Source organism: Papio anubis, chromosome 2, assembly GCF_008728515.1.
Source record: "Papio anubis isolate 15944 chromosome 2, Panubis1.0, whole genome shotgun sequence".
NCBI classification, from domain to species: domain Eukaryota; kingdom Metazoa; phylum Chordata; class Mammalia; order Primates; family Cercopithecidae; genus Papio; species Papio anubis.
Window position 1 is genome coordinate 114,180,272 of NC_044977.1, and position 15,796 is coordinate 114,196,067.

At 38.5% G+C, this 15,796-nt stretch overlaps 1 long non-coding RNA gene across 1 annotated transcript in view; it reads left to right on the forward strand.

Moving 5' to 3' along the window:
• LOC110742613 overlaps positions 1 to 15,796 on the forward strand; it is an 81,781-nt gene that overhangs the window by 8,814 nt on the left and 57,171 nt on the right. The gene's annotated exons all lie outside the window — the stretch shown is intronic.

Genomic DNA, 15,796 nt, shown 5'->3' on the forward strand with positions numbered 1-15,796 from the left:
CAGGCAGACATCAACTAAGATATGGGCATAGAAACTGTGGGAAGAGGAGGCAGGAATTCAGCATGGCTTAATCCTGGAAGCATCTTTCCTCACTTACAAACTAAGACTGATGAATCCTCTTAGGTCTCAATAGACCTTGGTCCAGGGTTACAAGGAGGGACTGCTGGAGAGCTTTCAGGAGTTTACCTACCAATTTCCAAATGACAATGTGTATCACCATCTGTTATGGTTTTCCCTGTCAAATGGTTATATAGCCCACAACATATTTTTAAAATAAAATAAAATCGAGGAATGACTTTTCTCTTTTTATTTACTTAAGAATTATTAAGCAAAATTTTGAATGATCAATGAGAATGAAAAAGCAAAACAAATTCTTTATAAAAGGGGGTAGTATTATATGTTTTCCTAACCAGTATGAGCAAAGTGGATCTCTTTGAATTTGACTGTGCCATCTTACTGAGCTCTTGCCGACAGGTCTTCCTAATGAAGGACGCTTCCTTTGGCAGACTGCTCAATACCTTTGCAAAACATATAGGAATCATTACCTGGGTTAGAGACACAGACTACATAGATAATTTTTCCTGAAAAAAATAACCTCCTCCCCATGTCTTTCAAAAGTCACTGATGAAGGGAAAAATTTAAAATAAGGTTAACTAGATCTGGGTTTTATGATGCCTACAAAAATCTGCAACCCAGAGATAAAGACTTCACCTTTCTTTTTGGGTAAATACACAGCACTGCCTAAAGAGTAGACACAATTACTTCAGTGAGAAACAGAGGTCCTCAGAGGAAAAAGAGGGGAATCAGCACTATCGCTATTTCCTGTCCACTCTGCAGCTCCTGCCTGCTTCATTAGCAATGGGCAACATAGTACTTCTAATTAAGAAGTCATTTAAAATAATTTGCAAAGAGCAGGGACATGTCAAGTGTGGAAAGTTCCTCATAGAGGACCACTTCAGGGCTAATGATGATGAGACTGACAGCAGTTGGGGACCTCAGATTCTTATTCTGGCAGCGCGAAAGAGCACCTGATTAGCACCTGTGCTTCTGTTAAAAATAAAATAAGGGAACCAATTTGTGGTCCTGGGCCAGGTAATTTTTAGTGGCAAAAAGCCTTCATGTGCTCCAGGAATCCTACTATTCTAAAGAAACTAATCAATAACAGGGGTAAATTCTATTAACAGGGAAATGAATACTTCAATGGAAATTGCAATGGTAAGTAGCTCAGAAAGCAAAGGAAGCTGCCAGATTCCCATACAGTCATTTAAACCAACAGCAGCAGACATTCTCTAAGACCAACTTGGATTTCTTTATTTTGGCTTGTGAGATAATTTACCCTGGCACATATAATGTGCTGTCTTTCATGGATATAGAAGGTGACAGTGACTGGTTCCTCAGTGTATCCTCATCAATGAAAGGACTTGTGAGTCAGACGGACCACTGTTCAAATTTTTAACTTGCCATTCACTAAATGAGTAACACTGACTTTAAAAAAGGCTTATGTAAGCCTCTGCTTTCTCATCTGCATGATGGAAACATTAGTGTTTATTTCACAGAGCTCTTGTGAGTATTGGTTATGATGTATGGTAGTTACTAAAAAAATGGGAACCATTATTATTCATATTTCAACACTGGAGATCCATTCACTCAAAAATGTTTTTGAGTGCTATTTATATTCTAAGCCCTGTGTTGTTTCTGGGTGACTTTGTCATAAACAGTTGAGCTACACTACATTGATTAATGGATACGTGTGAAAATGAAGATAGCTTTGTTGATTTTCAATATTTTGTCTAGGAAAATATTGATTTGTGAAACCAATGGAATTGATAATGCATGCAGGGCTTAAAACCTAGATGACAGGTTGATAGGTGGAGCAAACCGCCATGGCATGTGTATACCTATTTAACAAACCTGCATGTTCAGCACATATATCCCAGAAATAAAAAATAAAAAATAAAAAACTTTCAAAATATGGCAGTTAACATGTTACATTATCCCAAATGGTTCTTGAAAGTGTAAGAAATAACTCTCTTTCTCAAACAATAAAGCTTTATTAACATTGAGCATATTCACCTGAATGTGCCATGGAAGCGTCCATGAGATTCTCCAAGATGAATTTTCAGATTGAGTTAGTCATGATCCTCTAGTTGAAATAATATAGTCTTCTACTTGTTTTTTTTTTTTTCTTTTTTTTTTTTTTTTTTAACAAAAAGCTTGTTTGGATTTCTGTAATTTGTAATGTTTACTTTAAACTCAGACTCAAAACAGCCTACACCATCAGCGAAATTGTTATGGGCAGGAGCTCTACTCCGATTTTCATCTTAGTGGGAGGACTTCTGAAGCACGATGACCATGGACTAGATTAGAACATGAGGATTTTTATAACTTTTGACTCGTTACTAGGATTCACAGTACCTATGTTTTGATCTTACATAGATAAGACTCAGCAGTGGCTTTCAAACTTTAATTGCATCAGAATCACATGGAGGGCTAAAGACACAGATTTCTGAGCCTAGCCTCCAGTTTCTGATTCATTACATTGGGGTGAGGCTCAGGAATATGCATTTTGGATATGATTCCAGGTGATGCTGATGCTGCTGTTTTGAAGACTATACTATGAGAACCACTGGATAAGAGTAAGCTGGTCTAATTTTTGTCAGATGCCACAATGACACTATTAATAGCTAGTACTGGTATACTATTTGATAGCAAAATGCTTTTCCATACAGTTTCATTTTATCCTCACAGTACCCTGGGAGGTAGGCATTATTAGATCTGATTTATAGATGAGAAATGTACTGTAACTGTTTCTGTTTTTTCTCTCCACTTTGAGGCCAGATTCCACATCATATTCAGTTCTGTATCCTCAACACATAACAGGGCATCTGGCAATAAACGTTTGTAGAATGGAGAGAAGGATTTGCCTTCGGTTATGGTGAAACTGGGCTTCTTGAAACTTGTTCTAGAGCTTTTTCTACTCTTGGGTATACAAATAGAAAAAAAAAACAAATTGGCTCTTATATTTGGGAAAAGGCACAAGTACTTTTTTCCATTTTATCCTGAAATTCTAGGTTTAAACATCTAGCCAGCCAAGGTGATTAAAATGTGTTTTAACTATACTGTTAGACACTAAAATACAACACATCAGTTGTATGTTATACATTTGTTCTTTTCTCTCTCTCTCTCTCTTTTTTTTTTGAGACAAAATCTCACTGTGTTGCCTAGGCTGGAGTGCAGTGGCACAATCTCAGCTCACTGAAACTTCTGCCTCCCAGGTTCAAGCCATTCTCCTGCCTCAGCATCTCGAGTAGCTGGGATTACAGGTGCACGCCATCATGCTCGGCTAATTTTTGTGTTTTTAGTAGAGACGGGGTTTCACCATGTTGGCCAGGCTGGCCTCGGACTGCTGACTTCAGGGGATTTGCCCATCTGTCTCCCAAAGTGCTGGGATTACAGGCGTGAGCCACCGTGCTCGGTCCTTTTCTCTTTCATCATGACTGCTTTACCAAATGCAGGCAATCTTCACTTTGCCAATCTTCACTTTGGTAGTTCAGGACAGTAAAAATGATTGTGCAAGATAAAAGGGTAAGAAGTGATATTAATAATCAAAGAGAAAACTTATATGACAAAAACTTTCTTTTTGTCAGAACATTAAAGACTTACTGTTGGTTATAAATGTATGGGGAAATGAAAAATAATAATACCAATATTCACTTAATGTGTTGTAATTTACAACATTAGAAACATTGAGAATTAAAGTGTTTTACTTCTTTGTAAATAACTTTTTAATAGTTTGAATAGTGCTTGCCTTCTCCTTATTATATAACTTATGATATGGAATGAGCATCTTTTCCATGCCTTGGAAAATTTTCATACTCCTTTCTAAGTTTGGATAAGCTTTTAACATTTTATCCTTTGCACTTTCAGTGTCAGTGTTGTTTTATCCTTTGTACTTTCAGTGTTGTTATTTTAACGTGTGCCTTTTTGCTGGCATCACCTCCCCTGGGACACTGTCACCCTTTTCATCCCAATCACTTACCTCATTTGTGTTGATAAATTTGCCCTAGTAAGTTTCTTCTGCTGCATATCTAAGAGTCTCTTGAATGGCTGCAGTGTCAACATTTCCATGGTCAGCTAGGTTTTTTTCTATATCTCTTTGGAATCTGGGTATAAATTTCACAGCGGTATCTTTGTCTGAGCTACAACTTCACCAGATAGCTTCACATTAATCAATTTAAGAAGATTTATGAAATAATGAAGGTAGCATTTACTGGCAGTAAAAGGTGCTGCTTAATTCTTCTGAATTATAGTTTTCTTTCAAGTTTCTCTCTTTCATAATTATAGTTTCCTTTCACCTCATCGTTTTGGCCTCAATGCTAGCCACACTGATTAGGATTTCTTTTTGATTGCAGTCTTCAATCCAAAATATAAGTAAATGCTCCATTTCAACAATAAGTGACTTTCTATTCATTGTGCAATTTCAACTAAAAAATGTTGGAGCAACTTGACTTTGTTTTTCTATTCACTGGACTTTTTCATTACGGGTCATACCATACCACATCATCTTTCAGGCCTAGGCTTGTCCTGTCTTCACCAACATTTTCAAATCTAGCATATAATTTTACTTCACTTTTTGTATTTTTGTTGCACTTTAATCTTTGTTATTCAATTCTCTCTTTTGATTATCAGGTTTTATAAAATGTCCTGTGGGTTTATCACTTGTAGACAAGGAGACAACATAACTACACGCTTTCCTGTCTGTGTGTGAAATGAATAACAGATGGTGCTCGATGAATAACTGACAGACTGTGAAAGAATTGGTATAGTCAGTCATCTATCACGATGTGCATTGGGTTTTATGTAGTGTTTGTGGACTGAAGAGTTAGCAGTGAAATTTGTACTTTATATAATTACTGTACTCACAGGTAATATGCTGTGTTTAAAATTTGAACCATGTTATTGGGATATGGGTATTATTTAGCCAAACCATAGTAAATAAGTTTCCTGCATATTAGAAATATGCAACGTGAGGACCACCTATAATGAGAAAAAAATTATCTTCATGTCAGAATAAAAATATTTGCATAGTTTCAAAGCCATCCACTTTCAAAATAGTGTCCAAAAATATCTTCTAAGTTGTTTAAAGAAACAACTTTCTTTTGCCTCCAGATGGACTGATTAAATTAAGAAAACCAGGGATACATATTTCAATATGATTAAAATATATGTATATATATAGAAAGAGAGAGAGACATCCGTAAACTTTTTAAAAAAAAATTCAGTGCAACTTAAATCAACCTGTAGAGATGAAAGTTTAAAAGCTGGGTGAAATATGCAAGAACTATGTTAAGATTTCATTATTTAAGTTTTCTGCTAATCTTCTTATGATGTCTCTTCCTTCTGAGTATTTCAATGGTATAAATAAAAAGAACAAGGTTCTCAGCCAGACTAGGTGAGTTAGTTTCTCTAATGGAATTTAGGGAATTTGGCCTGGTCTAAAAGATCATTTTTCTAAGTTCCTGATTTTTTCCTTTTTTCTATGCTAAGATTTTATTCACTGTGCTACGCATTGCTGTGATGGAATAGTTGGAAAGTTTTTTAGGCATTTATTCATTCATTCACTGTCTAGAACAGTGCTTGGCACAAAATTGGCATTCCATAAACATGTATTTTATTGAACTCCTACTGGGCTCTGGGAAAGCAAAGATAATATAGACACTGTCCTTGTGGGCACAGAATAGGACTCTCTGTACCACAACCTTCTGCTGAATCTCCAGTATTGTCCAATGACAATATTAATAGAATTTGTAATTTATCCAGTGCGTGCACAGTACCAGAAACTCAATTAGACCTTTGCTGAAATTATTGCTGTAGCTATTTGAAACCAAGGTTGAAGATGGAGGTTCCTCTTTCAAGGTGGCTTGCTTACATTTCTGTCAAGGTTTGCTGGCTATTGGATAGGGGCCTCTGCTTCTCTCCACTAGGCCTCTCTACGGGCTACTTGAGTATCTTTACAATATGGCTGGCTACCCCAGAGAGACTGATCCAAGAAGTCATGATAGAAGCTTCAGTGCTCATTGTGCCTCATCTTGAAAGTCACACATTATCACTTCCTCAGTATTCTATGGATTATAAAACAATAGCTGTGATTCCATGGAGAAGGGCACCTCACAAGGGTTTGAATACTAGGAGGTATTTTATTTACGAGACACAAATTATTTTCATATTATTTTGCAGATGAGCAAACTGAGGCATGGCTAGTGAGTGGCAGAGCTGAGATTTGTACAAAGGCATTCTGGTTCCAGAGTTTATGATCTTTAGCATTATGTTATTGGATAAACATACTTTAATATTGACTATCATTATTAGATGCTGTTTCCATATGTTCTGGGTGTTTATGAACTCTTTATTCTGTTTTATTGGTCTATTTGTCATCCCTGTAACAGCAGTACCACATTGTTTTTATTACTATGGCTTTATATTAAGTTTTTCTGTCTAAAACAATTCCTCCACTTCATTCTTCTTCATGACATTCAGAGCTATTCTTCAATCTTTATACTTTTATGTACATTTTATAACAGCCTGTCATATTTCATGAAGAACTCTGTTTCAATTAGAATCATATAGAACCTAAAGATCAATTTGGGAAAAGCTGCTGTCTTCAAGATATTGTGTCTTCCTTTTTTCAACTAGTAGATTCTTGGATAAGGTATATATTTCCACTGACCTGCTCTATCTTTTTACAGATCTAGGTCATGTCTATTTGTCACTCAGGATATTACGAGGCTACTTTAGCATTTTTTTGGTGGCAGTTACTCAATATAGGAAGAAACATTTTTTCACTTTAGTTCTTTGCTTATCCTAGTTTCACAACTTGGAAAGAAGTGCTGCTCTGTTTGTACTTTGGCACACAGTAGTCAGTAGTTCCTGGAAAATTTCTATCATTCTTGTTTTCTATTTGTTACAGCCCTTTACATCCTCCAAATACCCTGAGATGACCTCAACTTTCTGCTTATTGTGTCTACCAATCCCAGTGCTTTTTTTCATTTCTTTAGATTACTAGGGCTGCTAAATGTGTTTTGTCAGGTGTTAAATGTGTTTTGTCAAATGTGCCCAGAGGAAGAGTTGGGCAGAGAGGACAGAAGATGAGAAGATATATGAGAATGGCTAGATACGTGGGTGAAGATGTAGCAGAAACTATTTGGCTGATGGGCTCCAAGCCAGTGACTGCTAATAGGTTCATTTGCGTGCACAGCCTGAATGTCTTCTATCATGGAGGGCTCATACCTACCATACTTCCCTGTCCTCATCGCATGCCTCTTTAGTCTCCTAAGGTGCCTGGTAACCCATGGAGAAATAAGACTTAATGACTATGCATCTGCATTGCAATATGAATGCACATCTCTTTTTATTTCATTCTGTGTATATGATCTAACATTCTTAATCTGTTGACTAAATGTGACCAGTGCAATTTTTTATTTATTATAAGAACTAATAAATAAGAAATCCCACTTCTGGGGAGGAGAGTAAATCTTTAAGGTTACATGAATGCTGTAGGCTCTTAGGTATCACATAGATCTCTGTAGGTGGTTATTTAGTTAATGGCACCTCAGCAAACTGAAAGAAATGGTTTAACTCTAGCAAAAACATTCTGAACCCTGAAATCTATCTCATTATTTATCATCTGTAGAAAGTCCCCAGTGAAAGGGAGTTGTGCCCAGATAAGGCTAGGGTATTTTGATCTTAATTATGCTAGGGCTCTGATCTTAACAAGGGTGTTTACAAATATATATTAATAGTGAAATCCAAATAACCTAGGAGAGTTCTGTGGAGTTCCAGCAGCACAATCATTGTGGGTACATTTTCTTGTGAAACTTTAATGCTGAAACTGGGAAAGACCCTGAGTACAGTGCTGACTGAAGTGGAAAATTTTCATGGTGTGAAGTGTACCCATTGCTATTCAATATTTACTGGCATAATAGAAGCACTAGGGAACAAATATTTCCTCGTATGTGTGAAACCTCATTTGGAGCCAAACTTTTTTTCAAATACTCCATTTGCAATCAAATTGTGGGCAGAAATGTAGCAAATCTCTAAAACAGCAAATCGTGTGTTTATCCTGGAGTATTTGCCAAGTTTTAATAGTTTCTTTCAAAAGCAATTCTTTTTACTTTTTCAGTTTCCTTCCCTTTGGTTTGGTTCATATTCTTAAGTGAAACCCTGTGAGACAGAAAAAGATGATGCAAATAAATGATTCCCTATTTAATGCTTCTGGTTAGAGAATTGGCATCAAAAGAAACTGAAACTTTAATGAAGCTTTTTAAACATGACATAAATTTGTGTTCAATTGTACTTTTCCCTCTTTTCCCTTTTAAAAGATAGTCCAAGAATAGAAGGTCTATTGGAGATAATCTTCAGTTTCGAATGTTTTACTTTTACTTTCCCTTTCCTTGGATTTAGAGATTTTTCTTCTGAGGGTCCTAATGAGACGAGTGAGTTAGGTATCTGGTGCTTCAGGAAATATGCCCTCTTATATGTAATGCAGACTAAAATGGGGGCTTATCTTTGTCTACTGGTCTGTGCATAGGCACCAGAGATTACCCTTAGAAACAAAGCACTCATCACATTAAGTTGAATACCACTGTGGGACATTAAGTACTGGGATGTGGTTAGCTACCCCCCTCCCCGCAGAAACTTATCCTCATTGCTTCCTTTCTCTCCTTAGGTAAGAGATTTTTCTATAGTTCATAGCTAGGATATATTTTATGTACCACATTCATATTATTTTCTTCCTTCCTCCCTCCATCCTTTACTTTCAAAAGGAGCAGAAAGAATAAGGCTGAGGGAAAAAGGGCCATGTGCATGATAGAAACACTGGTGGAGGGCTGATTTTGTGGGCAGTGAAAGATCTGCTGATGCTGGACGAGTCAGCTAATCCTAGGGCTCACTGACTTCACACAGAGATTTAGAGTTTTAAATTAAGGTCCTTTCTATTCTTAAACTACTCAATATCTTAGATTATTCTAGGCTTCTCTCAAATGTGCTTTTACAGCTGAGCTACCTCAAGCATAGTCTGTGGACCTGCAGAATGGTCATCAGGCTGGAGCTTGTTAGAAGGGTAGAATGTCAGCCCCACCCCAGATCTACAGAAACAGAATCTACATTTTAACAAGTTCTCTGGGTAATTCATGTGCCCATTCCAGTTTGAGAAGCTGTTCTATGGAAAGTCTGTGATTACCTTTTTTTAATGTTAAAAACACACAACCACCAACGAACCAATAAATCTGTCAAACAAAAGACCTCCTTAGAGATTCAACTCTCCTGAGGGCTCTTCCTTACTGGAGGATCTGTGGACCCGAAGTACCCTGCCCATAAGTATTCAGTATGTCCCACAACAGTTTGTTCTCTAAGCAGCCAGAGGCCATATTGAAAGCTGTTAGGTTAACTCTCCATTTACCACCTTGGGTGAATGCTTGCAAAGGCTGGTCTCATTTGTCCTTCTTGAAGCCCCACCAAGTACACAGTGCCAGGTTCACGTTAATCATGTCTTCTCTTTATGGCACATTCACATTTTCAAAGCATTTTTATACCTTCTGTTTTTCACAGTAGCCCAGAGCAGGCATCGTTGCCCCTACCTTAAGAGTAATGTCTGAGGCTCAGAGAAGCTAAATAATTGACTGTCATCCCAAGGTCTCCGCCTCGAAGTCCAAGGCTCCTCCCACCTCCGGGTGGCTGCGCCTTTTGCAGAGAGGACAGACTTTCCATTACGACCCATTTTCCTTTCTGGGGCTTTCTACTCAGATAGGCAGATTTCGTGCCTCTTTTATACGATCTGAAACACAGAGAACACGAAGACCAATATTAGAACACAGGGCGCCTGGAAATTCCAGGCACCTGGGTTGCTTGCTGGGCCACATGCTTATCTGTAATATACTTATCTGTAATATACACCTGGGAACGGGAACCTCTGAGCGCTGTGAGATTCCTAGCTAGTGCCCCAGGAAACTTCCCAACCAGCTCAGCTAAACCGCGACACCTGACAGCCTCAGAGCTTGCGGTAAGGAAGCTGCTGGCCCTTTCCCTCTCTCAACTTGCTTTCCTTTTATCACCTTTCATCTAATAAGATATGATTCCCTCCCACGTGTGGTTCTTTCCCAAGCCCACATATTTTACTTGTTTTAAGAAGCTAAAATCAATATTTTGCTACCCGCTCCTCAGGCTGTGAATACGTTTTATTTCCAGCTCTTCCTTCCATATAGGATTCTGTAGGGGGTCTAAATTTTTTTTTGCATCAAGAGGAGGTGCATGCAGAGCTGTCTCCTAATCTTATGTATGCAGGGCCATGGCTGAGATTCAGTTCTATTCTTTAGAACCACATGCAGTGTTTGCTGGGCGGAACAGCTGGAAATTAGTCAATTAAAGTGTCTTCTTGGCAAGATGTTGAAACGTGAACCATTAGCAGGTTTGCTGATCTTTTGACCCACACCCCCTCTACAAGCTGATTAGAAGGCTATTTTTAGTTGGCTTTGCCTTCATTTAGGCATATATTTTATGCTTCCTAAATTATAATAATTTGGCATGTCCAGCTAATGAATCTGTCAACATGTCAGAGCAGAGTTGAAGTAGGAAGGTTAGTTTAAGTTTTTTGTACCCATAAAAATCAACAGCAAGATTCTCTTTGAGTCAGTAAGAGAGCCAGTGGCTGCTGTGAAGAGTCTTCCCAAGGGAAAGCTTATGGAATTCCTGCTACACATCAGGAAAGACTGTTGTAATCAGAAACACAGAAAGATCTTGAGGACATGATATTGTATTGAGATATTTTCTTTGACCCATAGAGTGCTCCTCTGAATGAAAAGTAGACCCTCTATGGCACATCAATCTTATTTTCCCTCAATACAGGAGTGGGAAAGGCAGGCAAATTCTACTGTTATGCTCATTGCCTGTATGGATTTGAGTTTTCACAATGTGTGAGCAATATAGCTTATTTACCTGACTTGAGGGACAAAATGTGTGCTCTGTACCCAGTGGGAATTTTGGAAATGTTGTCTGACTAATGATGTGGTTTGTTTCTGGGGCTGAGTTTGGAGAGGAGTTTTATTAGCAGGGGATGTGCTATCTAAAAATTATTGTAGGTGTTAATAAAAATTATTGTAGATGTTAATAAAAATTCCTGCTTTGGGATATCATTTGAAACAGGTATAGAAAAGTTTTTTTTAGAGACTCCATAGATGAACTTGTTTAAAATAGGTGCTATCAAGATTTTGGTGTCAGATGAACCAGTAAAACAGTGAGGTCTCCCTGCCTTTTTTCCAAGTCCAAGGACCATTATGTATAATGAGATGAGAGAAAATTTGTTATTCTTAGGCAGTATTTTCTTGAAAACCCCTGCCCTCCACCCCACTGGTCTCTAGATTTAACTAAGAGACTATAGGTATATCAGAGCTGATGTTAACATTCTTTCGCAATGAAGGTAAAATCCAAAGTCCATAATATAGTTTACAAGGCCCAGGATTATCTGAGGTCTTCTTGCTTTGCTACCTACTCTAGTGTATTCTGCCCACTCTCTCATTCACTACTTTCTATACTGGTCTTTCAACTCCTCAAACCAGCCTTAGAACCTTTGAACTTGTTGGACAAAGGTAGGTTCAAGACAAGTATTATATCCTAGTGTACCACCTCATTAGCCATCCATCTTGTCTCTGTCCCTACTGTAGGAGAGAAATCATCTTGAAACATAAATTGATTATTTGTGCATTTCCCAGTGCCATCACGATAAAGAACAAAATTCTTGGTCCTGCAGGCCTTGTGCAGGATGCGGTCTCTGCCATCTCTGCTGTCTGTTCTCATGTTCTCCTCATTGCTGTCTCTGCTCTGTTTTCCATAACCATCTCAGAACACTTAGGCCATCCTCTCTCCCACCAAAAAAACCTTTGCCTCAGGTGCTACTCTCATGGAACATTCTTCCTCACTCGTCCTTCAGAACTCGGCTCAATGACCACTTGCTCAGGGAAACCCAACATGACCTTTTGCCCTAAAACATTTTCTCTTTATTTGATTTCGTTTTCCTTTATCTCTGAGTACCTCCCATCATAACAGTCATACTGGTTGTATTTCAATATCAGCTCAATGTAGTGTGACTGTTTGGTTGATATATGTTTCTCTTGCTAGTTTATAAGCCCCATGAGGGCAGGGATCATGCATGCTTTTGTTTGCCATGATATACGTCATCCAGCATATGGCCTGGGACACATTAGCTACTCAATACAGATGTTTTGGATGAAGGAACAAAGGTCTGCTATGCACCAGGCCCTGTATTAGATGCTGGTAATGAAACCTGAATACAACATGGCCGAATAAGCAGATTGTACTTGCTCCTTCGAGCTCATGGTCGCAGAGGAAGGCTGTAAGTTTTGGGTTGTTTTAGTTGAATGTGATGATTGCTGATGACTGAGGTGTGAACAAGGTGCTATAGGAGCTCTGAAAAGTTCTATCTCAGGTGCGCTGGTGGTTAGGGAGAAGGTGCTTGGGACAAGTTTTGAAGAACAAGGAGGATTTGATGAGGAAAGGGCCTAGGAAGGGGAGTGGCTGAGGTGGGTGAGGCACAGGACCCATAGAAAGAACTGCATAGGGATCCTGTGCAAATCAGGGCCCAGAGAGGGGACAACGTACCCTCTCCATATTGCTTAAGGGAAAATGCAAAGTAATTTCTAATAACAGAAAAACTTCAATCTGAATCTTAGATCTAGCATTGATCCATTAAATAATTCCTTAGGAGAACTCAGTACCTTTTTGGGAAAAGTAATTTTTTTTTTTCACTGAAAACTCTGGGGAGTGTTTGAACTTTAATCCAGTTTATTCTTGAGTGTTAGAAAATCATCCCTATGTATAGTATGTTTTCTGTTAAGTAGTTAAAATTTCATTTTTGTTCAAAAATACACATTAATATTCAAGTAAACAATTCTATATTATTTTCATAATTAATTACCCCTCAATCCTACAAATAACTGGAAGCAATTGGAAGCTGAATCAACATCTAGCCATTAAGCTTGGTCTGGATATACTGCAAAAAAGCAGGATCCACCATGTCTAGTTTTTAACTCTCTGGTCCTGACCTTAGCTTTGACATCATATATAATGTCAAGTAAACTACAGTTTTTCCTGTATTGGTGTTAGAGATTCAGAGAACTTGGCCCCTCCAACTGAGCATTCTGCATTGGTTAAAAACATAGACTCTGGGACCAGATTTCCAAGATTCAAAGCCTGGCTCCACTACTTAAGCAGTGAGAAGCAAGTTACTTAAACTTGCCTTAGTTTGTATTTGTATTAAATGCCTTAGTTTGCATTATCTTTCAAGTGTGAGCAATAATATCACCACATGGGGTTGTGATGAGGGTTGTATAAGTTCGTATATATGAATTTCCTAGAGAAATTCATGTACTAGGTAAACTTTATAAATATCTCTAAGCCTAATATCAAAGGCTTTTGTCAAATTTTAAAGGTTGTGGATTTCTCCACAACTACAAATTAAAGGTGAAAATAAGTGTCATTTATATTTGTAATATTTGGATGGATTTTAGCTTAGGCAATCCTCTAAAAAGATTTACTGACGAAACTCCCAAGATTTGAGTTCAGGCAACTCAAGCATCATGGAATTGGGTGGCAGCTGAGAGAGCAGCAATTCTTCTTGAAAGGCAGAAAAGGAGTGGAGATTGTTGCGTCAGTCTTATGTATGTGTTGGTCATAACTGCAGGACTCCAGGTTGTGCACTGCTTGTATTTGCATGAGCATAACACATGCACATGGCGCACAATAGTGTGCCAAGCACCGCTGAGAACTCCAGATGATTAGGGCACAGTGCCTGACCTCACAGCTCATAATGTGGTGCTGGTGGTGGAGAGGGCAACTTAACACGTACATAAATAACAATTCTAAACCACATAGATTGTGTTAGGTGCTAAACTGTACTTTACAGCAATTTGCTGAAGAGATTCATTCCAAGTAGTAGAATATGAGAAAGCTCTTTGAAAAGATAGCACTTGAGTTGGATTGTGAAGGAATGGTAAGATAGCAGTAGGTGCTATGGTGACAGCTGAGACACAAGCCTGGTAGCAGGGTGTTGATGAACAAATTCAGGGTAAATCAGACAACTAGACTGTAGGGTTGAATGAAGTTACAATCATTTGTATATGAGGAGGGTCTGCAATCCTTGTTTATGTTTATTCCTGGCACAGGAGTGTAAATTTAACTTGCATAATGAAATCTTGACTCATATATCTCCTTTTCCTTATCATCTGCCCCATTCTGTTTGTCCTTTCTCTCCCCTCAAGTTTATGCTTTTCTGGCATAAAGACTGATTGTAATTCTCCTCTAATAGGAGACAACTGGGAACTGAAAAGGAGGGACTAAAAGATTGTGTAATCAAAAGCAATAAAAAGATTCATTTGAAGGGGTGTCTAGCTCAGAATTCCCAAAGTGTGCTCTTCTGCAAATGTGAAATAATATGTGCCTCCTTTAATGTGCTGGGCGATGTCCATTATCCTATCTGTCTTCCTTTATCACTTAGGTTCACTCCATGGGTAACCACTATTTTAAATCCATCTTTCTTTACTAGAACCATTTTCTCTTTAACTGGGACAAAGGAATCTAAGCTTATATAGCTTCCCGCGAACAGCATGAAAACCTTTTAAATTATACAGCATTGATCGATGTTCACCCCTTCCTCTAAATACAATACATACGCTATCCCTGGGGTTCACTTAATGCTTCCTTACTGATGATAAAACTGCTGCTTGGCACAGATGAGGGCCAAACACACTGCATCACTGCACACTCTTGTTCAGATTGCAGTCTAACCAGTGAAGCTGAAATGGAAAGTCTAAGCCCCCGATCCTTGCGGCACACAGCATATTAAATGTTGTGCTTGCTAATGTTTCTCCTTCTGAATGTGAAATACATTTGCTGCTGCCTCCAGATCCCAGTGTCCTAAGTGGTTGGGTGATTCTGAATTGTGTACCATGGACAAGCTGCAGAGGGCTCAGGGGAGAGGCTTTGAAAGGAAAAAATGATGTGAATGCTGAAATTTTCCACCTCCGGGAGAGTCTTTAACAAGAGAGCCTGCTTAGTTTTGGCTAGAATGAAGTTTCTGTTCTTTCACTTGCCCCTTTCTGAAAATAATCCTAGCAGCCAGATGGCAGCTGTTGTGCTGCTTGTACATAAAACTTTATGTGTGAGAAATTTGACAAGAAATGTTATTAAATGAGCACAAAGAACCTTACATTGGATTGTGGTGAGACAAGACAACAAAACAAAGCAGACTGAAGAAAATGATGTATTCTTCGTCACAGATGATTCTGTGTACTTGTCTTGACCACTTCCAGTAGCATCTTCACATGCAACAGTATAGTGGCTTGTAACTTGGAAAATGCTTTTCACCTGCTGTATCTTGTTGGAGCCCTGCAACCATGTCATGGAGAGAGGAAAGGGAAAGACATTATTCTTATGGAACTTCTGGAGAAACTGAGGCACAGAAAAAACCTAAGTGATAAAGGAAGACAGATAGGATAATGGACATCACCCAGAAAAATAAATGGCCCAAGGCTGCATGGCCAGTAAGCAGCAACACTGGGCCTAAAACTTAGGCTTTCTGATTTAAGCTGAATATCTGGTTATCACATTGCCTCCTGGTTGAAACACTACTATTCCATAGGACCCTTGTGGGCAGAAGGTACCCTTCTCAAGGTCTTCTGAGAAACCTTCCCTGTCCTTGGTCAGCTACACATCTGGCTCCTACAGCATT